This window comes from Littorina saxatilis, linkage group LG10, assembly GCF_037325665.1.
Source record: "Littorina saxatilis isolate snail1 linkage group LG10, US_GU_Lsax_2.0, whole genome shotgun sequence".
NCBI classification, from domain to species: domain Eukaryota; kingdom Metazoa; phylum Mollusca; class Gastropoda; order Littorinimorpha; family Littorinidae; genus Littorina; species Littorina saxatilis.
Window position 1 is genome coordinate 40,246,253 of NC_090254.1, and position 25,272 is coordinate 40,271,524.

A 25,272-nucleotide genomic window follows, 5' to 3' on the forward strand; every position below is an offset into this window, starting at 1 on the left:
CCTAAATCTGTTATTCTAACCAGTTTGTTTAAGAATATAATTGTTCGTTTTTTGTTGATAAGCTTACAAGATTTTTTCTTTTTTAAGTAAGTGGTTTCACACGTACAACATGAGACCCACATGCACTAGACAATGGAAGTTGAGGTCCTCGTTCAATACCACAAATGCCAGTATTATACTTCAGACTCCTTTTGGAGGAATGTGTGGGGTTTGGGTGTTGAACTTGAAGTGGCAGATTGTTTGCACAGGTATGAATGTTCGTACGTTCGTACGTGCACGCATGTATGCAGGCATTTGTTTGTCAAGTGGGAACATGCAACATTTTGTTGACCGTATGTGAGTGCGTGTGTAATAAAACCAACGACAAACAATACAAAAAGCTCCAGCTCTGCTTCTTCACCAGTCACAGACGCATTGCGTTGTTCAGCTTTCCAGAAATATATTAACTCAGTCAGAACCGGCTTCATGAATATTTTATTTCAGGAAAAAGTCAATCGAATCTACACAAAAAAAGGTTATTGCGTTCTTCTGTCTTTGAGACTGTACCACGTAATATTGAGCTTCTAGAAGAAACATGTCTGTGGTATAGTTTGACCCAACAGATAGAGAAGTCAACAGAGGTATTCTGCCGTCAGCAGCTTTATTGCTGTTTTGAATTTGATCTTGCATAATTTTATTACATAATTTTGCAACACACAAAGAAATCGTAATTGAATATTTTACGCAAAATTGAATAATTCGCAAACATGTTTGTATGAACAAATATTATTTTAAGAAAATATGAGTGTGAGGATGGACGTATTTTGAGTGAAGTAGCAGAAATTCTTTTTAAGTTCTTTAGCTACATGCACACGTTCTGTTAATTACGTTCTTAGCAGGGAGATCCAGATTAATAATACTGCTGTGACAGGTTGTGGTTTCCATACACACTTTGAATACAGGAAAACAAAAACAAAAACACAGTTAAAAAAAAATGTGCACATAGGATTAAATCATTAAAGTGTACAGAATAAAAGCAACATATGTACAAAAACAAATCTCGTGGTTCTCTTGTCAAACCCACTGTAGTAAGCACAGAATAGGAGAGAAGATTTTGGAGAAGGTGGCTTTACCTACTGAAGTAAATGATCAAGAGGATTCTAAGCATCCAGTGCTAAAGCTCTCAAATCACAAGACATACACACTTGTTGTGGCTATCCGAACTGTTGATTTAAAAAAAAACATACCTACAAATTGAAAACATTATATATATTGTATGGATCTGTCTTTGTAAAATATACTGTACAGAAAATTTTAAATAATCTGCACAAATCTCGTGGTTCTCTTGTCAAGTAGTAGGCACAGAAAAAAAACCAAAAAACCCTGTGTTTTGTCTTGTAAATTATACTTTACTAAATGTGTACAGTATTCTAAGAAGAAAAAAATTCTTCGTTTTTATCATATCAATTGCCTCCCTTGAATTTTATTTGTAAAATAATTCTGAGAAAAAAAGCTTTCTACTTAAAAGCAGTGCAATCAAGAAAATTGGTACAACCTGTGTACGTGTGTATACCTTTATTCCTTATTCTTTTTATTTAATTGAGGATGTCACTACGCAGTTTTACTGATTTAAAAAAAAATTCGCTTCAAATTATCTCCCTTGAACAAACACTTCTTTTTACAATTAAATTTTGTTTACACGAAGAGGTAGTTTTAAGGGTATATATACAAAAAAACAATATTGCAACCTCAGATGTATTTACATTTGGTCTAATTCCATTAAAAAAAAATTCAAACTATAAATGATAAATCAAAATAAAACAGATTTTGGGGCTGTACACAAGCTAATAGGATTAAACACGAAAGTCGTACCCAAGAATCGTCAAATACTTTTGCTAACAGCTATACTTAAACATAAGAAAATATGATCTGCATCTCTTGTTATGAAGATGATGGCACTGGTCCACCGAAGTGCATGCCATATATGCTTTACTGTGCGCTCTCCCTCTCAATGGTCTTTCTCTGGCTGACTCGATTCTGAGGAGATAAAAGAAAACACATTCAGTACAAGCTGTAAAAAATAACAACAAAACTAGTATTACTTAAAGTAGCTGCTGGTTTCTGAGTATTTGATTGAAGGCCCAATCCGACTTGTAAGAAGTTTGCCCGACTGTCGCAGATTTGGTCAGGTATGGAGTAAAATCATGCCTCAATTTGGTAACATACAAACTGCAATATTCTAAGGCTGTGAGTGTGAGAATACATCGGTGCCACTTTTTAAAAACTTTCTTTTTGTGTGTGCGCATGTTTTAGTGCCAAAAATGAAGAGGCCGAGTGCTCTCTCTGCAAAACTTGTGTGAAGCTTCAGAGCTCTATCAATGGTTTGAAAGAAAAAACATACTTTTCCATTTTTGACGTTCTTGTTCCCTTCTCTGTGAAATTTACTGTCCGTAGGTTACCGGATTTTGTTAATGTCCGTGAAAACCTCAACTATTCATTGCTGAGTGCCTAGTGATAGCTATCCCCCCCAACGACCTAGCACTGCTGAATCCTGATTCTTCCCATTGTTTGATTCTGTAATGAAATTGTGTAGTTGGTAGTTATGTGAGCTTCTTCTTGGAGGGGTGGGGTGGGGGGAGGGGGTGCTGGTTGGTTGGGTTTTTGGGGGTTATTAAACCATCAGATTAAAAAGTAAGACTTCATTGTAATGTGCAGATATTTGTTCAGGTACCAACCATTTTCTATGTGAAAACATGTTGCTAACTAACATGAACCCAACCATAAAACGTGATGTAGGGGAGTAGCCCATCTAGAAAAAAGAACCTGTTCTAATTCGGAATTAGAACAGGTTCGTTTTTCTAGATGGGCTACTCACCTACATCACGTTTCATGGTTGGGTTCATGTTAGTTAGCAACATGTTTTCAAATTCTCATCAGGCAATCACGGCTGACACTAAACACAGAACAGGTGGGAGAGACATAATTCAATTTACTCACCTTCCTTGCATTGTGAGACTGGCCATATGAATCTGCTGAAGTAGTTCCTGCACATATTTAATCAAATATTCATCTTAATAACGTGTTAATATCGCTTGTTCTAGCAAATCAGACTTGACAGTTTTCTGATGGCTTGCACAATTTAAGAGCTTGCCTGTCCCCAATCATTACAATAAGAAACAACATCTAGTATGCAAGTATTTTCAGGGTATGAAGGTTTTAATATAATGTCGGTTCTTCTGGGGGCATGGAGAAACACCTTACACAAAGTAGAACATACACAACAAATTTCAAACAATTGAGGTCACACCATAGTTTTACTCACAAACAAACAACAGCAATACAATAAACAGTCTGCAAACGCCTACATGTTGTCTACACTAGGTATAAAGAAACAAAGAAGCACATGAAGACGGGCTTTGTCAAGTAGACCATTATAGCGAATGAGCAACAGCTGATGATCCAGACCACCAAATTGACATGATTTCCCCTTATTCAGTTTGTGATTGTAGTCATATTGACGATGCATGACTTCAATTTTTCAAAGTAAGTCTCTTGGTGCGTTTACGGATACATTCATTGTCACAATTACGACATGCTAATGTCTAACCTGGATAAACTTCAATTCATGACTTTTTTCATACTGGCATAGAAATTATGAGCATACCAGAATTATTTTCCTGTTAGACTGTCTTCTTCTTTTTCTTCTGCGTTTGATATTCAATTCATGGCTGTCATATCGTCAGGTCAGTGGCTGCCATGAAGTCTGCAGTCTTCAGTGTCGGACTGTCAAATTAGATGATATTGTAAAGAAAGTAAGTAACATCTCATGATATTCTAACTTCAATTACATCACCTGTCTCACAGTCTGCCTCTTTAAAAATTAATGAATAATTTCAGTAACATAATTTTTGGGTAAAAAATAAAAAGGTATGAGAAATAATCCTTACTTTTTTTGTAATAACCCTCACCACCAATTGTTTTATTTCATTTCCATTTTAACAGATGTAGCACCTCTCCGAAAGCCAGAAATACACTTTAAATCCCACGCCCCCCCCCCCCCCCCTCGGCCCCCCCCCCTACATAAACTAATTAAATAACTAATTAAGGAAAATAATCCTTACATCATAAAAAATCAGAACCACCAAAACCACCCCCCACCCATCCAATAAAACCTGAAAGACAAAAACACTTCAAAATAAAAACATTTAATTCCACTTACAAAATATAAAAGTTGTTATGCTTTATTTTCATTATCTGTTTACAAACACATAAATTGCTGTGCAAATCTTTTTAAAAACATCAATGCCTGAGACACCAGTAACCTGTTTATATTGTTGCCCTTGTAGCTTTTCAGTTTAAGAGGCTGTTCTGGAATCTGCACTAAAGTCAAACATAACCATGAATACCGTGGGAAAAATATTACATCACCAAGACCGAAAAAATAACACCAACCGACACTCCTCACCCTTATTTCACCCACTATGCCAACCCAAAGACTGGAAAATAATAATCAAATACAGAATGAACAAAAATGCTTGATTTCATTTCTTCAATGATAAGTTGAAAATCTTCATTTTTCATAATAATGTTATTGGCATAATGTGTAATTGCCACAATTTACAGAGTTTAATTAAAAAAAATGATGCGATAAAAATCAAAGTGAAAACATTTGTTTTTATACTGATACCTTATTTACCTTGTGGCTTGTGTGCCTCAGGTTTAGGAGCGGCTCAAACGTCCTCTGCTCCTCAGTCTGCAAGAAATTAAGCGATGGCCTGAAGGAGAATAGAAAAAGATCCTTTGTCAGCACCCTGTGTATGCAGGGGCGGACCTAGTTGTGAATAAGGGGGGGGGGGGGTTCCAAATTGGAGCAGGGGTCCAGGGGCCGCTCAGGCCCCGGTGGGGTCCATGGACAAAGCCCTGGTGGGGGGTCTGGGGGGCAAAGCCCCCCAGATGCTGAAGGAATTTTATATTTTTAGGTCAATCGGAGGCCTCTCGTGGAAGATAACAAGGTAAAAAAAAAAAACGGATGGGGGGTGGGGGGGGTTCCGGGCACCCAGGAACCCCCCCCCTAGGTCCGCCCCTGGTATGTGTGTGGGTGGGTGTGTTAGATAAATAGGCGGGGGGGGGGAGGTGCAATAGCTACCACGCCTAATGCAGTCTGCAAAACAAGTGCAACACTTCTACAGAGCTTTTATGATACAAAGCTTCAAATAAGAAACACATTACAATCAAATGAAAGCTGAGCCTGTCATTGCAAAATAAGGAATATACAACAATCCAGTGGCATGTAAAATATTGTTCCTTCAGAAAGATGGCTCTGACAGCAGAAACAATTTAACTTGAAGTTTGAGTCCAAAATTATTTCTCTACATTAGTGAACGTACTTGCAGTAATACCCCTCACACATGAACTATTCACAGACTGAATAACAGTGTGTTCCCAATGTTGCTTCCGTGTATCGGTTAGATCCATCTGCAGAGTACGGATTGTCATCCGTTTAATATTAAAAAGGAAAAACAATCAGAACTTGTCATCAGTGATCAACCTACCTTGCAAGAGTGGGGTGAAACACTCACTTCCTGCCAACATGTCTGCAAAAAAAAGAGGAAACAATACCAATGGAAGCTTAAAATGGTTCTTTTGTTCAATATGTGTACACGTGCTTCATTTCTGGGGTGAAAGTGTAAAATATATTGATGGATTGATAGAACAATATTGCCTCAAGTTCACCGCACCAAAAAATACTTATCAATCAACTTGTCATCACTCGATCAGCTATTCCATCTCTTTCATAAGTGTGTGTGTGATGGTGTGAGCGTGTGTGTGTTTGTGTACGTGTGTGTGTGTTTGTGAACAAGCGTTGAAAAACGTATGTTTACCTTGCTCTAGATCTACCGACTTTCGTAGGCGGAGACTTCTCTGCCGTGACAGAATTCAACATCTTGTACAGATCTGCCGGTGATTTTCATTTCCTCCGCTTCTAGAGTCACTTGATCCACAGATTTAACGAACATTGAATGTTCTTTTAGTTCTTGTGACGGAAGTAAAATCAAGGAATTAAGTGGGCATTCCTGAGCCCTCTGCTGGCTTCATGTCCACAAAGTAAATCGCACAAACTTGCAGGGTTTGGGGGGTAGTTTATTACTTTGAAGAAGAACAGCTAGTCGTCGCTGCCCGTTCAGCATTCTTCGCGCGACTTTTGTTTTGCAGAGGAAGGCATATGCAGTTTTTTTCCTGATGAATGTTGCCAGGGTGCACAAACTGAGAAAGCATTCCCGATTTTCCACAATGTTCTACTTCTTTACAGTCTTTTGCACAACATGATTTATAACTGCCGGTGTACGTCTAATTCATGATGCCAACCAGCTGGGTCAAAAGCGGTTACGTTCGAGAAAATACTCGTTGAACTAAGTTCCAAACGAATGTCAAGGCCAGTTCTTGACTGGTTTTGAACTGAAGTTGGGCTCCAAATGAAAATAAACACTTCCTCCAGCTGCGCGACCCATTGATAACAACAGTTGGAACTGGTAGGAAGATGAACAGGTCTTGCGAACTGGCTACACACTGTTACGGTTCAAGTTTAAGTTCAAAGTAAACACTCAACTGAGGTTGCAGGTAATGGCGGACTTGACTTCCTTCATAACCAAATATCACTCTTCTGACAAAAAAACGCAAATGCTATGTTAAACCGGAAAATACGTAAACCGGAAAAGGAAGCGCATCAAAACCAAAATGGCAGCCCCCATGAAATCCGAAAGGTCACGGAAAAAAGTCGTGAATACCGGGGCTCACACACAGGTGGAGCAAGCGGAGCAAGGGTGGAGTAGGCTGCACCAGGCGGAGAGATGACGCTACTTCCGTTGCAGGAGTGGAGAAAGTGGTGTGTGCGGAGCGGAGCAAGGAATAGGACACGTTTCTATTTTTTGGCTCCGGTGCAGCGGTGCAGCCAATCAGCGCGCTCATCACTTTCTCCGGAAATAGTAGTGTGACACTAGGTGGCATCCCAAATAACGACGGCCGCCTTTTTCGAAAGAACTTTTTCATGGATTTTACACAAGAATGCCGAAACGGAAAGATAGAATGTGGTTTCCGCTAGATTTCAAGTCACGCTTTTCACTTTTCCGAGGAAGCCAACAGCTGAGTGTGAAGAAACGCTGCTGTTCAACTTCGAAATCTCCAGTCGCAGACGACCTTCGCTTTTGCAGTAGACTACAGTCAATGCAGGTAGGTGCAATGTTACTCATTTCGATCAGCTTGTTTTCGTATATATTTTTGCATTAAGATCATGTACAATGATTGGAATCAAAGGAGGAATGACTTCGGTATGCAAATGCGTTGGTTTGGCCGAAATCAATACAGCAGTAATTAAGCTAGGTTCTTTCTCGTCAGTTTGTTTTTTGCGACTGAAGTTTGTCTTCTGAATGTACCACTTGCTTGATTTTGATTGTTTGTTCAGCTCTTCGGCACAAAATTCATCATGCAAGATATCAATTTGTTGAATGATAACGGGATAAGTGAAGTTCAAACATGTATCTGCTTGCAAAAAACAATCGCAGGGACAGATCTATCTGCTTCATTGACTGACAGATTGTCATTGAATTTCCAACGTAAAATGACTCGTTTGCAGACTCTCTAATTAGATCCATCGAGTGTTTGTGTTCTTAGATCCATTGGCTATGCAGGCTTTTTGCGATCATAACATTGTTTGGGTTTGTGCAGGTGCAATCTGCAGATCAGAGGAGATTGACCGCAGGGTGACGCAGTGTCAGTGATCAATGCAACTTGTGTTCGACACTCAATATTGCCTTCTACCAAACTCAAGGGCAAAACAAAAGGTACGTGCTTGTGAATTCATATTATGTAATGTCTGTGAAGATTAACACCGTTTTTAGCTCTAGTCTGAGTGATCATGAATGCTTATTAATATCCAATTCAAGTTACATACGATACATACTCCGCCCCAGCACCACCCTCACCCCATAGCACTGCTATTCAGATACTACAGTCCAACAACTAACCCTCTAAAAGTCCCCCCCCCCCCCCCACTCTCGGTGTAACATCTGTTGCTATCTGCACCTTTGTGTGGTAATGGGAAACTCGTGCTCAAATAGTTTCAGAACTGTTGATATTATAAGAGTTTTATTTACCAATGGTTCTCCCCTCCCTCCTTCATATTACACCGACACTCTCTATGCCCACCCTCCACCCCCTTCCCCCATCCCTTCCCTCTACAGGCACGTCTACTAATGTCTCAGACGTGATAGGATTAAGAGGATGCCACAATGATCCGGGTAACTTTGCAAATAATCATACTGATATAACAGAAGAAAGTTATTCCACAGTCATTTCTACTTATACATTACAGTGTTACAAAACAGGAATTTGTGCTATTAAAGTTATAATCTACAAACAACAAAGACCCTCCAGCCCCCCCCCCCCCCCCCTCCTCACCTGCAACATATACATGTTCATGTCCAACTTTCCCAGTGGCTCTTAATCTTATGTCTATGACTGTTGATATTGAAGAGTAGAAAGTGATTAGTTTTCAATGACTAAATCTCCCCTCACACACACACACACACACACAAACACACACGCACATGCACATAGCTGTTGTCTCCTTCTCAATCTCTCTGTGTCTCTCTGTTTAATTAAAATATTTGGATCACTAACTCTTCACTGAGATTCAGTGTTATGTGTTATGTGGAGTAAGATTAGTGAATGTTGCTGCTGATTCTGTTGTTCTTACTGTTCTTCCTCCCTGCATAATCTTTTTTCTCCTTAAAGTAACAGTTTTTTTTTATTACTACAGTGCGTCTATGGAGTGTACATCAGAGATGTGATGGGACCAAAAACATTCCAAAATGAAACAGGTAACTTTTTAAACTGGTCTTCATTTAGTTTATTGAGAAGTTGGTTCACATGATACATTTCAGAGTCGTCCTTTTAAATTCGTTAAATATTGCACCAGTCACTACATCTATAGATTATCAGATTAAGTTGTCTTCTTCTGCATTATGCATATGCAATATTCATCTTTAGTGCACGCGCGCGCGCGTGTGTGTGTGTGTGTGTGTGTGTGTTTATTGGTTGAAGACGACACAGGCCCCTTCCCTCATTTGTTTATCTGTGTGCGAGACTTCGTGAGTCAGTTGCATAGGCAGGATAGCTAACTGAGTTGCCTGCAAGACCGTTAACGGCATTTTGCACTGTATATTTGCTGTACATTAATTTCAGCTTAGGTATGACCAATACCAAAAGTTACAATGTTGTAACTTGTAGGTGAAATGGTCTGTCTTTTGGGCTCTTTCCAAAAAGGATCCGAATTCGGGGATAGACTCAACCGTTTCGGGTTTTATATGGAGCCGTACACTAATTAACCCGATTTAAGCATTAAAGAATTTAAGAGTGTTAGTTTTGGAGGGTATAAACTATGTAATTTAAATGAAAATTTCAATAATAAATGTTCGTATAATTAATATACTTACCCAATTCTCATAGTTTATACCCTCCCATCCTTCCACGCTACTTAATTTCCTATGGCGTCTTTTTTTTAGCTTGGTTACCACCCTTTCGAGGGCAGGTAATTTGAGTAGTTTTTCGACATCTAGCATATATGAGATCTTAGTCAATGCATCCCTCAGACAACCAGTTACACCGTTAATGACACATGAAGCAATAAGGTAACTATCAGATAACACTTGTATACACAAAATCCACTCGGACAAGATCAACAAAATCTTACGATCTTGTTAAATCATTGGAGACGTAATGTTTTAGTCCTTTTTTTTTTGGTTGAAAATGTGCTGAAAAAAGAAGATTACAGCTAGATCAAAACTCAAAAGTGTTCCAAATTACCCCTCCATTTGACCTGTGAACTCGCCACTGTGTTGACCTTTGTCATGCATAAGATATAGTTAATAATCGCCAAATATTAACTAACTAGGTCAACAGGTCAAGAAGTATTAAGCATTTTTATGGGCTGCATTTGTTTCATTTGTGTCACCCTTTATGTTTATACTTTTGCAGGCTGGTGTGGAGTTCTGATGTTGCCAGGGCGATGGAAGACATACATAAGACATATAAACAAGCTTCCCTGTGAAGTGTTTTGATCACAAATCACCATTATTTTACACATTTATGCATATCTATTCTCAGCTCAGACTTGTGCTTTGAAATTGGATGTTTAAGTACTAGCTAAAACCCTGAATAAAGTCTTCGCAATACATGGAATGGGATCAAAAGTGTGTGTGTGTGTGTGTGTGTGTGTGTGTGTGTGTGTGTGTGTGTGTGTGTGTGTGGAAACAACATTCAAAAATGAGGGTGAGATAAAACATAAAAAAAGCTACAGCACAGATACTTTTTTGTCTAGCGTCAAGGACGGATCCAGGGGGGGTTCCTGTCACCCCCCCCCCCCCCCCCCCCCGGCCTGAACATGTATTTTCCAAGGGTGAAAATAAAATAAAAATCAATAAATCATGACAAATATTCTGAGAACGCGCCAGCTAGATTCCACATATTCTCATCTACATTTCAAAACGTCCAGACCTCCCTAGCGCCCTCAACTAATGAACCCCGAACACAATTGGGGGCCCCCCCAACCTGATACGGTCCGGCCATGAGCGTTCTATATCGTCCTCTTTAGAAACTTGTTGCGCTGTTGACACACGTACGTTTCTATTTGCAAACATCCATAAAGTAATATTTTGTTAATCATGTTTAAAACATTTCTTCTGAGTAGAGTGAAGCTAAATCAAACCACACACAACATGAAAAAAACTAAATCTAAATCAAAGCCATATTGCGCGTAACATAAAGCAACAGTCTAACCGTCTGCAAGAGAGATTGTTAGTAGTAGATCTAAAAAAAAAAAAGAATGGATTCCATGTAAGCTAGTGTAACTATACACATTCAACATCTTTGAAGCTTCGGATATAACTCGATAAAACAATCAAAACTTGACTAAATATAAAAAAGAACCAAAACTTAAAACATGTCCCAACAGTTGTTAGTCCACCTCTCTCTTCACCCGACCCCCACACTCACATAGTTTGTGTCTGAAAAGCTCTAAAACGCACTGGCACACACGCACACACACTGACTTATACAGAGTCCATTTAGAAATATGTTCAGTAATTGCGATAAAAGACAAGACTTTTGTCTCCTTTGGTAAACATCACGGTGTTTTTTTCCCGCCACTTCTTATCCACGTGTAAAAATATTTCCCATCAGACTGCGCGAGTGGAGAATCTACGTCATATCATAGGGGAATCCCCTACCGGAGCAGGATCGGAGCAGCCTGCTCCAGAACCGGAGCTTGTGTGTGAGAGGGCAGGTGGAGAGCGGAGCAGGATCGGAGCAGCCTGCTCCGCTTGCTCCGCCTGTGTGTGAGCCCCGCTTATTCCTTGCTCCGCACCGCACACACAACTTTCTCCACTCCTGCAACGGAAGTAGCGTCATCTCTCCGCCTGGTGCAGCCTACTCCACCCTTGCTCCGCTTGCTCCACCTGTGTGTGAGCCCCGCTTTAATTGCAACAACGTACTCGGGCCCCAAAACATGTATCCTCGAAACGGAACTTGTGTTTCAAAGCATGGCTCCCTGCTTTGATTTTGCACTTATTGTCTCACTACCAAAATGATGACAAAAACGATGTTTGGTGGTTTGTTGTCAGACCAGTTTTTTTGTCGGTCCTCGGGGGGCATATCAACTTTTGTTTCATATTTATTGACCCAGGCCTTGGTCAATAAATATGAAGAAAAAGACGATATGCTCCCCCTCGGACTGACAATAAAGCTGGTCTGTCAACGACCCATCCAACATCTTGTAATGTTTTTATCAATACCCAAAAACCTCTTTGCCTAAATCACAGAGCGAAGACGACGAACTAGTTGTTTTCACGAGGAAGGTTTCTATGGGCGGCGCCAGTTTTGCAAATATATTTATCAAAATAAAAATAAAACATATATAGGGATATCATTTGGAAGAATTTGTATGTAAAGTTTCATGGAATTTCCAGTAGTTTCTTCAGAATCGATCTCCACACACACACACACACCCACACACACACACACACACAAACACACACACACACACATACACACACACACACACACACATATATATATAAGGGACTTTGCTCTGTAAATCTTGGTCCCCCTTGAGGAGGGTCTGATGCTCCCAATAGGCTGTCTGTGAAGGGATACTTACTTCTCTCTCTATCTCTGCTAAGAGATTTTAACAAATCTCGGAAGAAAGTCTCTGCTGACTTTCAATTGTTTCTTTCACAATTTCTGATGTTTTATAATGTGGTCACCGTGAAAGTTGCATCGCCTTTAAAGCGATCCAATTGAATAAAGCAGAAAACTTCTTCTTTACCAAGTCCTGTGTTGAACAGCAGTGAAAAGTTGACCGCTTTTCCTGTTTAACCTTTTCAAAATTAGATCTAACTTGTTCGCGTATCCATTTCTGGATCTGCAGGCTGGTACAGAGTTACCTCCCTTTAGGCTTTTTCAAATTTCCCTTGTTTTAACCTAATTTCTTGGTTAAAACTTGTCTAAATTTCTAAATTCTTTCTTAATAAGTATCAATTCTACACTTTGGCCTTAAATCAAAGTGTTTCCCTTCACAGATATCCTCTTGGGGTTGTCAGATGAGGGTAGTCTCCCATGCCAACAGAAGCTACCATTCAGAGAATGGTTTGCTTCTTAGTTGGATACCATGGGTTGACAACTCTCGCCTGCTATCTTTTAAGTTTTAATAAAGACCTTGGGTGGCAAGGTCCCAAACTTATCGCTGGACTTATGCACACGCACCCACTTGGTCCCTGGATATGAAGAGACATTGCTGCCGCTGACGCCATTGCTTCTCATACAGCTACTATATATTTTTATCAGAACTTTTAAAAATACCATTTTATATCCAAGTATCTCTTAACACCATTTTTAATTAGATGAGCGAGGGTGTGCGGGGAGCGGGAGGGTGGTGAACCACTGTACATAAAGGGAAAGTTTGTGTGCGTGCCTGTGTGTGTTCTTAATCTAAGACAAATGTCGCCAATGTTTTTACAGAGTGACGTTAAATAAACGATTTTATCATCATCAACTCTCGCCATCAGTACCACCTGACCACTGATGAGACACAATAGTGTCGAAACACGTGTCTGGTCTAGGTACAAATACAATGGTCCTCCTCAGGACTAGATTACCTTGCGATACGTCCCCCACAAAGGGACTTTGCTCTGTAAATCTTGGTCCCCCTTGAGGAGGGTCTGATGCTCCCAATAGGCTGTCTGTGAAGGGATACTTACTTCTCTCTCTATCTCTGCTAAGAGATTTTAACAAATCTCGGAAGAAAGTCTCTGCTGACTTTCAATTGTTTCTTTCACAATTTCTGATGTTTTATATATATATATATATATATATATATATATATATATATATATATATATATATATATATCTATATATATATACGACTTGTGTCTGTCTGTGTCTGTCTGTGTGTGTGTGTGTGCGCTATGCACGGCCAAAGTTCTCGATGGATCTGCTTCAAATTTGGTGGGCTTATTCAGAGAGACCCCGGACACAACATCATCGATGAGATATTTCAACACGTGCTCTCAGCGCGCAGCGCTGAACCGAGTTTGGTTCCACCTCAGCTACCCGCGCCCCCATACCGACACACCAAAGCCGCTACACCACATCACAACGCCAAAGTTCTCGGTGGATCTTTTTCAAATTTGGACACCGTATTCAGCTACACCCCGGACACAATATCATCGATGAGATATTTCAACACGTGCTCTCAGCGCGCAGCGCTGAACCGATTTTGGTTTTTGTGTTCATTTCACCATTACAAGTAACTCTTCCTTATCTTCTCCAGTGTTTTGCGTTTATCTCCCTTCCTTCGTGTGGCTTCAATCCATATTCCCGTTTCTAAGTTACTATTTTTAGAATGTCACTGCGCTGTCCAGAACGCTTCCCTTGCACCCGTAAGTTGTTCTTACTGTCAAAGTGAAAAGGTCGAATCAATTTATAGCCACGCGAAAAATACACTCTCACCTATCTCTATATATTTATAGATATAGATATACATATATATATACGGCTTCTCTGTGTGTGTGTGTGTGTGTGTGTGTGTTTGTGTGTGTGTGTGGGCAAAAACCTGTGTATTGTAGAGTTCTGTTTGTGATGTGGTCTAGCGGCTTTTGTCTGTCTGTATGTTCTGGCATTTGAGAAGCCACAACAGATAATATAGGGCTAAGAAATAAGCTCTAAAATTCTCAATCCCGTTTGACAGGACTTCGCCTGCAAAGGCGATTGTGATGAACCGCTACGCTGTCTGTCTCTGTCTCGCGATTCACCCCGGCAAAGCCGGGTATTCCTCTAGTATATATATAGGTGGGCGTCTCTGATACTGAGCACAGACCAAAAATTGATAGGTGTACAACTTTGGGGATGTGTTTGGACACATTGCTGCAAATATGACAGAACCAAATGTTATTCATTTGCCTTCTGAGGCATTTTACTAATAAAATGAACGCTCAATATTACAAAAATCTGTTCTTGTGAATTTATAATATATTTTTGTAATCCGATGAGCGAGTCAAAATGGCGACGAAATGTGTGACATCGGTCAACACGCAACTTTGAAGTGCTCGTTTTTTAAAATTACACAGTTTTCAAATGCGATACAGGTGTTGAAAATACCACAAAGGATGAAAGTTAAATGATGCTAAGCAAAGTTGATAAATGACAAGGCATTTCGCCTAAACAGGCACGGTAAAAAGTCGGTCGCGTACATCCATTTTTCAAGAAAATATGAGAGTAGAATCATCTAAGGCCAGCAAAGCACATACACTAACATATTCAATAACAAATGGTCTCAAGAACTCACATTTTCACTGGCTTCTTTGTGCTGTGAATAGCAAGTCGAATCACACTATGGATGTCTCTTATGAAATCATTATGTTGCCATACCCCAAAGATTCAAGAGACATTTGACTTTGGAAAAAACACTCCTGAGAACACACCACAAGCATGTTACTCTCCAAACAGTGAATTTTGAATGACAAAATCGATTTAAAATTCAGTAAAATCAATAAAAAAAATATATAATCGAAATGCTGCAAGGCTTGTTTGAATTTTGTTCAAAACTCAAAATAGATGTACACACCAAATGGCTACTGGTTTTGACAAGCAAATTCAATGCAATTTATTCTTCAAAATGACGAAATGGAACGCTGAACGTCATTACAATACGTAATTTCGTCGTGACGTCATCCGTACATATTTCTGTTCGGCCCGTACACTGTTATTCAGCCGGTACACTCAGGTATTTGGCCTGTGAACCTGTACCAGGCTTGATCCTGTTGGAGTAGGCTATAAATATCAGTCTGCTTAACCTCAACGTCTGATGACCACAATCGGTGCAGAAATGAGATATAACGGGTTTTAACTGACAAAAGTTTGTTTTTCTTCTTAACCTTTGCCGGATGCCGCTTTTGACTACACACGCCCGACGATGCGGGTTTGTCTGAATCCATACATTTGAAAGAGGGTTTTTACCGTTTATTTCTCTAACGACGGGGTGGGTTCAGGGAAACCCACAGCGCTACTTCAGTGGGTGCATCGAGTTTCTCCCTTCACCGACTTCTTGCAGGGGAGGAAAAGGGGGAGGAAAAGGGGGAGGGAGAGGGGGAGGGAGAGACTGAGAGAGAGAGAGAGAGACTAAGAAAGAGAGAGAGAGAGACTAAGAAAGAGAGAGAGAGACTAAGAAAGAGAGAGAGAGAGACTAAGAAAGAGAGAGAGAGACTAAGAAAGAGAGAGAGAGAGACTAAGAAAGAGAGAGAGGGAGAGACAAAGAGAGAGAGAGAGACTAAGAAAGAGAGAGAGAGAGAGAGACTAAGAAAGAGAGAGAGAGACTAAGAAAGAGAGAGAGACTAAGAAAGAGAGAGAGAGAGACTAAGAAAGAGAGAGAGAGACTAAGAAAGAGAGAGAGAGAGAGACTAAGAAAGAGAGAGAGAGAGACTAAGAAAGAGAGAGAGACTAAGAAAGAGAGAGAGAGAGAGAGAGACTAAGAAAGAGAGAGAGAGAGACTAAGAAAGAGAGAGAGAGACTAAGAAAGAGAGAGAGAGACAATAAGAAAGAGAGAGAGACTAAGAAAGAGAGACAGAGAGAGACTAAGAGAGAGAGACACAGAGAGAGAGACAGAGAGAGAGAGAGAGACAGAGAGAGAGAGAGACAGAGAGAGAGACTAAGAGGGAGAGAGAGAGACGGAGAGAGAGAGACTAAGAGAGAGAGACAGAGAGAGAGAGAGAGACAGACAGTCAGATAGACAGACAGACAGTCCGATAGACAGTCCGATAGACGGATAGACAGATAGATGGATAGACAGATAGACAGACAGACAGACAGACAGAGCAACTGACAACAGACATACAGACAGAGAGATACGGACAGACAGACAGAGAGACAGACAGTCTCTTGGAGACAAACAGGCAGACAGACACTGTTCCGCCGCTTTGGTAATTATGGGTGTAGCAGAACCCGCGCCGTCGGCAGAGGGATAGTTACAATCACTACTACTCTTTAAAAGTATGGGTTTGCGTGAACCCGCGCAATCGGTAGTGTTTATGTTAATTAACATAATCAATTAATTTTAATGTTTTGTCATGTACACACTAAAAATTTGCAGACAGAGAGCAAATTAGGTGTGTGAGAGATACTTAAAATTTCAAAACGATACCTTTAATGGTTCCAGAGTTACAATGATTTTAGTGTGTCTCTGGGTACAGGTGAACCCAGGAAGCACGGCAAAGGTTAAAAGGTGTATATCTAAATTCAGTCAGGGTTTGTGGTCCTATCAAACAAACATCGTCAAAATCAAAGAAAAATATCAAACCTTAACTGTTTTTAACGGACAAAAGTTTACTTTTCTTCATCAAAAGTTTGAATTGAAATTTAGTTAGGGACAACAGATCTACCTACAAAATTTCACTAAGATCGGTGAAAAAATGGGGTTTAACGGTTTTTCAAACTGCCAAAACTTTGGTTTTTGTCTTGAAAAGTATGTTATGATATTCAGTTAGAAACAACAGACCTACTAACCAAATTTCACAAAAATCGGCTTAAAAATGAGATTTAACGGACTTTTAACTGCCAAAAATATTGCTTTTTTCTCTTGAAAAGTATGTGTTTCAGTTTAATTAAGAACAACGGACTACTATGCCAATTTTTGTGACAATCCAACTTTAAATTACAAAATGTCACACTCTCCGTGCCAAGATTGAAGACGCCCACATATATATATATATATATATATATAGGTTACAACACGAGTGGTTCTTTATATGGCTTGTATTTCAGTCAAGACCCAGCGGGAATATCAATCGAGAGCCAGGTCGGCAGAACGGGCGAAACGGGTTTGGGACCCATTTGGCTTACTCGATTCAGAATCGATTCCACGTTGTTTTTCTCGAACGTGTTATTATACAATTAGGCTTATTGACAGAGAAGCAAATTTTGGGGAACAAATATGTAGGTTTAGATTTAACCATTTGCTCCCTATTTGAAATGTATCTACGTGATAAACTGTTTTGCGAGTGTGTTTGCATAGATGAACTTAAACTGGTATGGGTGTGAGCAAAACGGGACCGAGTTGGTGAAGTTGCGAATTGCTGACACGTCTGTCACCGCCGATTGATTGCATGTTGAAGGAATATGACTGGATTACGGAAAAATACACACATGTTAAGTTCTTGGATAGCTTCATCGCCAATGTGGACTTACTGCAGAGCCAGGCAAAAGAGTAGACTTGCTCGCAAAACACGTGAAACAGCCGATGTTTGATAGCGAAGCCAAACCGTGCCAAGTAAGGACGCTTCTCGGTCTCGCTACGCATGCCACCAGTGACAGTGTTGTTGCTTTGAGTTTGACTAACAAACTCGAAACTGTCATTTAAAACATGAGCCAAATGTGTATTGATTGTGTGATTAATCTATGTGACAGTGCTTCTATTATCTGTGCTCCCTAGCTTCTGTCAGTTCCCACACCGACACTGCCAGAGAAACTGAAGACGCACACCAAAACACACTACTGACAGATTCTCAAAAGTCGTCTGCTAACGATGGAGGGTACTCGTGTTTTTGTTTTGGTTCGCTATGCGCTAGCAAGATCTGGGTATCTTGTAAGTTGAATGTTCGTTTTTTTCGACCTGCATTGCTTTCATAATGAAAGAAACGTTTGCTTATTGCATCTCATACATCAGATCAGTTCTGAGATTCATTTTTGCGTGCAACTGATATGGTTTTCTGAGCCGTGCAATACGATTTTGGAACTTCATACAAATGTGTCACATTGTTCGGCGCGAGGTCAAAGGTCGGGAGGAAAGTAGTTCTTTGCCCAAATCGGAATCTGCACTATCATATATTTGTTTGAGTCCATGATGTATTTATTGAGCTATAAAAATACAACATATATACCCATACTGAAGTAACAGAGACAAAGAAGGGAGGTCATGGGATATATATAAATATATACACACACACACACACACACACTCACACACACACACACACACTCTCACACACACACACACACGCACACGCACACACACACGCACACACACACACGCACACACACACACACACACACACACACACACACACACACACACACACACACACACATAGACAGATTAACGTCCTCTCCCGCCTTCGTGTACCCATTCAGTCTAGTATTTAATGAATGGAATAACTGCCACCACATCGCATATTTTTTAACACAAAGACAACTATAAAAAGCATAATCGTACAATCACAAATTTCCTGTTGCTATGGAAATGGAGCAAATGTGTCTTACCTGCGATGGAAATCAGCAGAAGAAAGAGAAAGAGACAGCGTACCTGCATCCTCAAACGTTAACTTTTTGTCTCGGGTTAAAAGCTGGAAAACAACAGAAAAAGGAGCTCACGTAAATCTATGTCAAAACATTTAGTTCATATCGACATTGTTTGATTTTTTAATGCACACATCATTCAAATTTAACTTAAAAGCTGGAAAATAATAAGGCACAGCAAGGCAATATTTATGCTAAAGAACACCTAGAGATACATGAATTTGATGACAGAAAAGTACAATAAAAACAACAAATTAGAAATATAATCATGGGACACAACACTTCGTAAATAATAACAATAAATATGTTAAACCGGGTGTGTAATTAATTAATCAGAATCAGAAATGTGTCATTTGTTTGTTTTTTGTTTGTTTTTTTATAAAATTACCTGAACAAAAAAATCATATTTTTTTCATAATATAAATAATACAATACATTAAGTTGAGTAAGTTCTGCCTTTTGTGTTATTTCAAAAAATGTTTAAATTTCATTGCCTTTGAATTTCACCAAAAGTAAGACTGGTGACAACGTTTTCCTCAAATGTTCAATAATATTACACAAAACAATAATGTACTGAAATGCATCTGCGAGTTCTTTAGACTGGCATATAACACATATTCTTTGGTTATGTGATTTATTTAATATTCTGCCTTTCTGAATTGGCAATTTATGATTTAATGTTCTCAAACATAACAAGTCGCGTAAGGCGAAAATACAATATTTAGTCAAGTAGCTGTCGAACTCACAGAATGAAACTGAACGCAATGCCATTTTTCAGCAAGACCGTATACTCGTAGCATCGTCAGTCCACCGCTCATGGCAAAGGCAGTGAAATTGACAAGAAGAGCGGGGTAGTAGTTGCGCTAAGAAGGATAGCACGCTTTTCTGTACCTCTCTTTGTTTTAACTTTCTGAGCGTGTTTTTAATCCAAACATATCATATGTATATGTTTTTGGAATCAGGAACCGACAAGGAATAAGATGAAAGTGTTTTTAAATTGATTTGGACAATTTAATTTTGATAATAATTTTTATATATTTAATTTTCAGAGCTTGTTTTTAATCCGAATATAACATATTTATATGTTTTTGGAATCAGCAAATGATGGAGAATAAGATAAACGTAAATTTGGATCGTTTTATAAATTTTTATTTTTTTTTACAATTTTCAGATTTTTAATGACGAAAGTCATTAATTAATTTTTAAGCCACCAAGCTGAAATGCAATACCGAAGTCCGGGCTTTGTCGAAGATTACTTGACCAAAATTTCAACCAATTTGAAAAATGAGGGCGTGACAGTGCCGCCTCAACTTTCACGAAAAGCCGGATATGACGTCATCAAAGACATTTATCAAAAAAATGAAAAAAACGTTCGGGGATTTCATACCCAGGAACTCTCATGTCAAATTTCATAAAGATCGGTCCAGTAGTTTAGTCTGAATCGCTCTACACACACACACACACACACACACACACACACACAGACACACACACACACACACACACACGCACATACACCACGACCCTCGTTTCGATTCCCCCTCGATGTTAAAATATTTAGTCAAAACTTGACTAAATATAAAAAGAAAGTGCTAGGTCATGGGGTAAAATGTTGAAATAATGTTCAAATTTGTTTGTTTGTTTGCTTAACAAGTCAAGTATTTTAGTCAAGTATTTTATTGTTTTGGGCCCAGAGGGCTTTGAAACAAAGATATAACTTTAACCAAAAAAAAGGTAACAAATCAGACAGTTAATATATGTATACAAATTGAGCGGACAAATACAACAATACTATACGACCAAATTAAATTGGCAATATACACTTCCATACATGCAAACAAAAAGAAAAATAGGTTTAACAAAATCAGGTAAGAAATCAGGCAGATAATATGTATACATTAAGCGGACAACGATAATATACAGCCGAAGTAAATTGGCAATACCATTATGCCATGCATCTTTTGTAAAAACACAAAACAAAAGCATGTATTACATATATATATACATACCAATAAAGAAACTAGATATAACGCTAACATACTAAAATCATAACATGGGCTACAAATCTTGCTAGCTTCATTAGTTTTATCTTAGATTTACAATTCATTAACTGTTCATATTTTAAACAATTTGGGTGAGATCGGTAATAAGGACTAATTAATTTTCTTCTTTCAGACACTATACTTTCGTCGGTACAACTGAACAAATAGTGAAACTCATCACCTAATTCATTTTTATCGCACATGTCACACAATCTTTCATTTCTAGGAACATTAAAAAATCTGTGCTGATGTATTGGCAACTTATGATTGCTTGTTCTAAATTTTGCTAGTTTAACTTGGAGTTTCCTAGGCAACCAAAGCAAATACCTTTCCAGACAAAAATCCTTTTTATATATTCTGTAATTAAAACACAAGCTGTTGGCATTCACGTCAGTGTTCCATTCCTGCAGGAATTGATCTCTTAGCCTTTGTTTTACAACGTTTTTAAAACCTGAGACGGCAAGACTCTGAGTTGTCCATAAATATGATAGACCCAACTTTTTTAACATAGTATTGACATGCGACAACCAGGGCAATTTAACGTTTTGTACATGGTACAACTTCAAATGTAGTTTTAACATTAAACAAGACATCTTATTCGCACCATCGTTCATTTCTTTCATCAGTTTATACCAATAAACCAGTAACTGACATTGTACCTCAATTCTAATTGGATAACGACCAAGCTCTCCGTAAACCATACAAGTGGGTGTAGTTTTATATACATCAAGAAGCATTTTTAAAAATCGCAATTGAAACCTTGACAATATGTCTAATGAATCATATCCCCACACCTCACAACCATACAACAAAATTGGATGTACACACTTCTCAAAAAGATCCAATTGCACATCAATTGGTAAATTTAGTTTTCTACATTTTCGAATTAACGAGAACATTGCACGGTTACCAATCAAACATTGACGTTTCATGGCATTATGAAATTTGTTATTATAATTAAATAGTACACCTAAGTACACATTGTCCCAAACTACTTGGACAGGTACTCCATTCAAGACAAAATTTGGGATATTCCGTATTTTCCCCCGCGAAAAAACAACTATTGTCTTTTCAATATTTATGCTTAGTCCCCAGTTCTTACAATAACGATCTAGTCCATCCAGGGCTTTTTGCATTTCTCCAGGTGTTTCGGCGAGTATAGCACACTGGGCGAAAAGTCACGTTTTGGCACTATAACGTGGCATATAACATGAAACATGAAGTTAATCAACTGAATTTTGTGGCATTATACCTGTGCGATTCACATCAAGTTAGAAAAACTGCCGTAACGCAATAAAATCCCTGGGATTTTAGCAGGGTGCAAAACACGGTAAAACATCGAGTTTTGGTGTCTGTGTTTTGGACGTTTTCGCTACGTTAACGCACGGCGATTCACGTCGTGTTAAACGCGTTTCAGCAGTGCGCAAAACACCACAAAACCTATGGAGTTACGATACGTTTTTCTGGTTTCTAAAACTTGATGTTAGAGTGTTGTTTTGATGGATTATTCTGCGTTTTCATCAGCCTGGTGCCAAACCCTGGCCGCCTCTCGGCGAGTCTGCAGAATCAGACGATTATCGGCTTCCTCTCTCTCTCTTTCTCTCTCAGCACGGTCACACACACACACACACACACACACACACACACACACACCCACACACATATATATATATATATATATATATATATATATATAATTATATACATACACACACACACATTGCACAGGCATACACCATACACACACACACACACACACACACCGTCACACACACATTCACACCGTCACTGCACACACACATTATAACTGACATATAATGACACACAAACGGTACACACGGGCACACGCACAGGCACACACTGTGCACACACTGGGACACACAAACATACATACACACACACACACACACACACACACACATGCACGCGCGCGCACACACTATGGGCACACACACTCGCACACACACACACACACACACACACACACCTTTTTTGGTATCTCTTATTTTCTCCATAAGAGCCTTGTAAGTGCACAAGAGGAGATACAGTACGAATAGCCCGTGCGTTGAACAGAGAAAGTAGGTCATTTTAAACTGACAATTTTTGGCCAGCCAGATAAGAGTTCGTCTCTATTCCTTAGCAAACCTACGGTACCGAGCGAGTTAATCATTTTCACATGTGTTGCTGAGGCGAGCTTTGCTGGCCCTGAGAAAGCCGACTGACCACAAAGAGGTCTTTGTTCTAGTTCCCCCCCCCCCCCCTTCCCCAAAACATCCGGCCGAGAGGGTGGCTGATTGACTGGACTTTACTCTCCATGTATCTGCAGGAAGTGACTCGAGTTGGAGATTTTAGGATTTTCATTGCCCTTCCTTTTCTGATAATGTTTTAATCACATAGTTTTTGGATGCAACACATAATGTCCTTTTTACATTTAGTCAAGTTTTGACTAAATGATTTAACGTATAGGGGGGAATCGAGACGAGGGTCGTGGTGTATGTGCGTGTGTGTGTGTGTGTGTGTCTGTCTGTCTGTGTGTGTGTGTAGAGCGATTCAGACTAAACTACTGGACCGATCTTTATGAAATTTGACATGAGAGTTCCTGGGTATGAAATCCCCATACGTTTTTTTCATTTTTTCAATAAATGTCTTTGATGACGTCATATCCGGCTTTTCGTGAAAGTTGAGGCGGCACTCAGTGTCACGCTCTCATTTTTCAACCAAATTGGTTGAACTTTTGGTCAAGTAATCTTCGACGAAGGCCGGGGTTTGGTATTGCATTTCAGCTTGGTGGCTTAAAAACTAATGAGTGAGTTTAGTCATTAAAAATCTGAAAATTGTAAAAAAAAAAAAAAAAATATATAAAACGATCCAAATTTACGTTCATCTTATTGTTTATCATTGTCTGATTCCAAAAACATATAAATATGTTATATTTGGATTAAAAACAAGCTCTGAAAATTAAAAATATAAAAATTATTATCAAAATCAAATTGTCCTAATCAATTTAAAAACACCTTCATCTTATTCCTTGTCGGTTCCTGATTCCAAAAACATATAGATATGATATGTTTGGATTAAAAACACGCTCAGAAAGTTAAAACGAAGAGAGGTACAGAAAAGCGTGCTATCCTTCTCAGCGCAAGTACTACCCCGCTCTTCTTGTCAATTTCACTGCCTTTGCCGTGCGCGGTGGACTGACGATGCTACGAGTGTTGCATTGCGTTCAGTTTCATTCTGTGAGTTCGACAGCTACTTGACTAAATGTTGTATTTTCGCCTTACGCGACTTGTTACATTTAGTCAAGTTTTGACTAAATGTTTTAACATAGAGGGGGAATCGAGACGAGGGTCGTGGTGTATGTGTGTGTGTGTGTGTGTGTGTGTGTGTGTGTGTGTGTGTGTGTGTGTGTGTGTGTGTGTGTGTGTGTGTGTGTGGAGCGATTCAGAGTAAACTACTGGACCGATCTTTATGAAATTTGACATGAGAGTTCCTGGGTATGATATCCCCGGATGTTTTTTTTTCATTTTTTCGATAAATGTCTTTGATGACGTCATATCCGGCTTTTTGTAAAAGTTGAGGCGGCACTGTCACACCCTCATTTTTCAATCAAATTGATTGAAATTTTGGCCAAGCAATCTTCGACAAAGGCCGGACTTTGGTATTGCATTTCAGCTTGGTGGCTTAAAAATTAATTCATGACTTTGGTCGTTAAAAATCTAAAAATTGTAAAAAAACTTTTTTTTTTATAAAATGATCCAAATTTACGTTCATCTTATTCTTCATCATTTTCTGACTCCGAAAACATATAAATATGTTGTATTTGGATTAAAAACAAGCTCTGAAAATTAAAAAAATTAAAATTATGATCAAAGTTAAATTTTCGAAATCAATTTAAAAACACTTTCATCTCATTCCTTGTCGGTTCCTGATTCCAAAAACATATAGATATGACATGTTTGGATTAAAAACACGCTCAGAAAGTTAAAACGAAGAGAGGTACAGAAAAGCGTGCTGTCCTTCTCAGCGCAACTACTACCCCGCTCTTCTTGTCAATTTCACTGCCTTTGCCATGAGCGGTGGACTGACGATGCTACGAGTATACGGTCTTGTTGAAAAATTGCATTGCGTTCAGTTTCATTCTGTGAGTTCGACAGCTTGACTAAATGTTGTATTTTCGCCTTACGCGACTTGTTTGTTACATTTAGTCGGTCTGGTGCGTGTGGTTTGAATGCCGTCCTGATAAGTGTCTTTTAAAAACACATTCACAGTAACATCTTCGACGCAGACACAGACAGTTAATTAGGAAGGGCTCCTAATATGGACCACTTTTTGTTTCATGCTGATAACTAGCT

The 25,272-nt window shown here is 39.1% G+C and overlaps 3 long non-coding RNA genes across 4 annotated transcripts in view; 1 reads left to right on the forward strand and 2 right to left on the reverse strand.

The window, feature by feature from the left end:
- LOC138978821 (uncharacterized) overlaps positions 1 to 25,272 on the reverse strand; it is a 67,657-nt gene that overhangs the window by 22,245 nt on the left and 20,140 nt on the right. The window contains exon 2 of the long non-coding RNA XR_011459819.1: positions 18,843 to 18,925. This is a non-coding gene — a long non-coding RNA (uncharacterized lncRNA). The remainder of the gene's footprint in view (positions 1 to 18,842; positions 18,926 to 25,272) is intronic.
- Positions 305 to 5,847, reverse strand: LOC138978825 (uncharacterized). The gene is made up of 5 exons (XR_011459824.1): positions 5,532 to 5,847; positions 4,676 to 4,754; positions 3,644 to 3,762; positions 2,977 to 3,023; positions 305 to 2,016 (listed from the first exon to the last, which is right to left on the reverse strand). It is a non-coding gene; the product is annotated as an uncharacterized lncRNA (long non-coding RNA).
- LOC138978823 (uncharacterized) lies at positions 6,375 to 10,210 on the forward strand. Of its 2 annotated transcripts, XR_011459822.1 has the most exons (4): positions 6,375 to 7,206; positions 7,702 to 7,817; positions 8,795 to 8,855; positions 10,012 to 10,210. It is a non-coding gene; the product is annotated as an uncharacterized lncRNA (long non-coding RNA). The 2 variants fall into 2 exon arrangements; XR_011459821.1 differs by lacking the exon at positions 6,375 to 7,206 and having other exon boundaries at positions 7,346 to 7,817.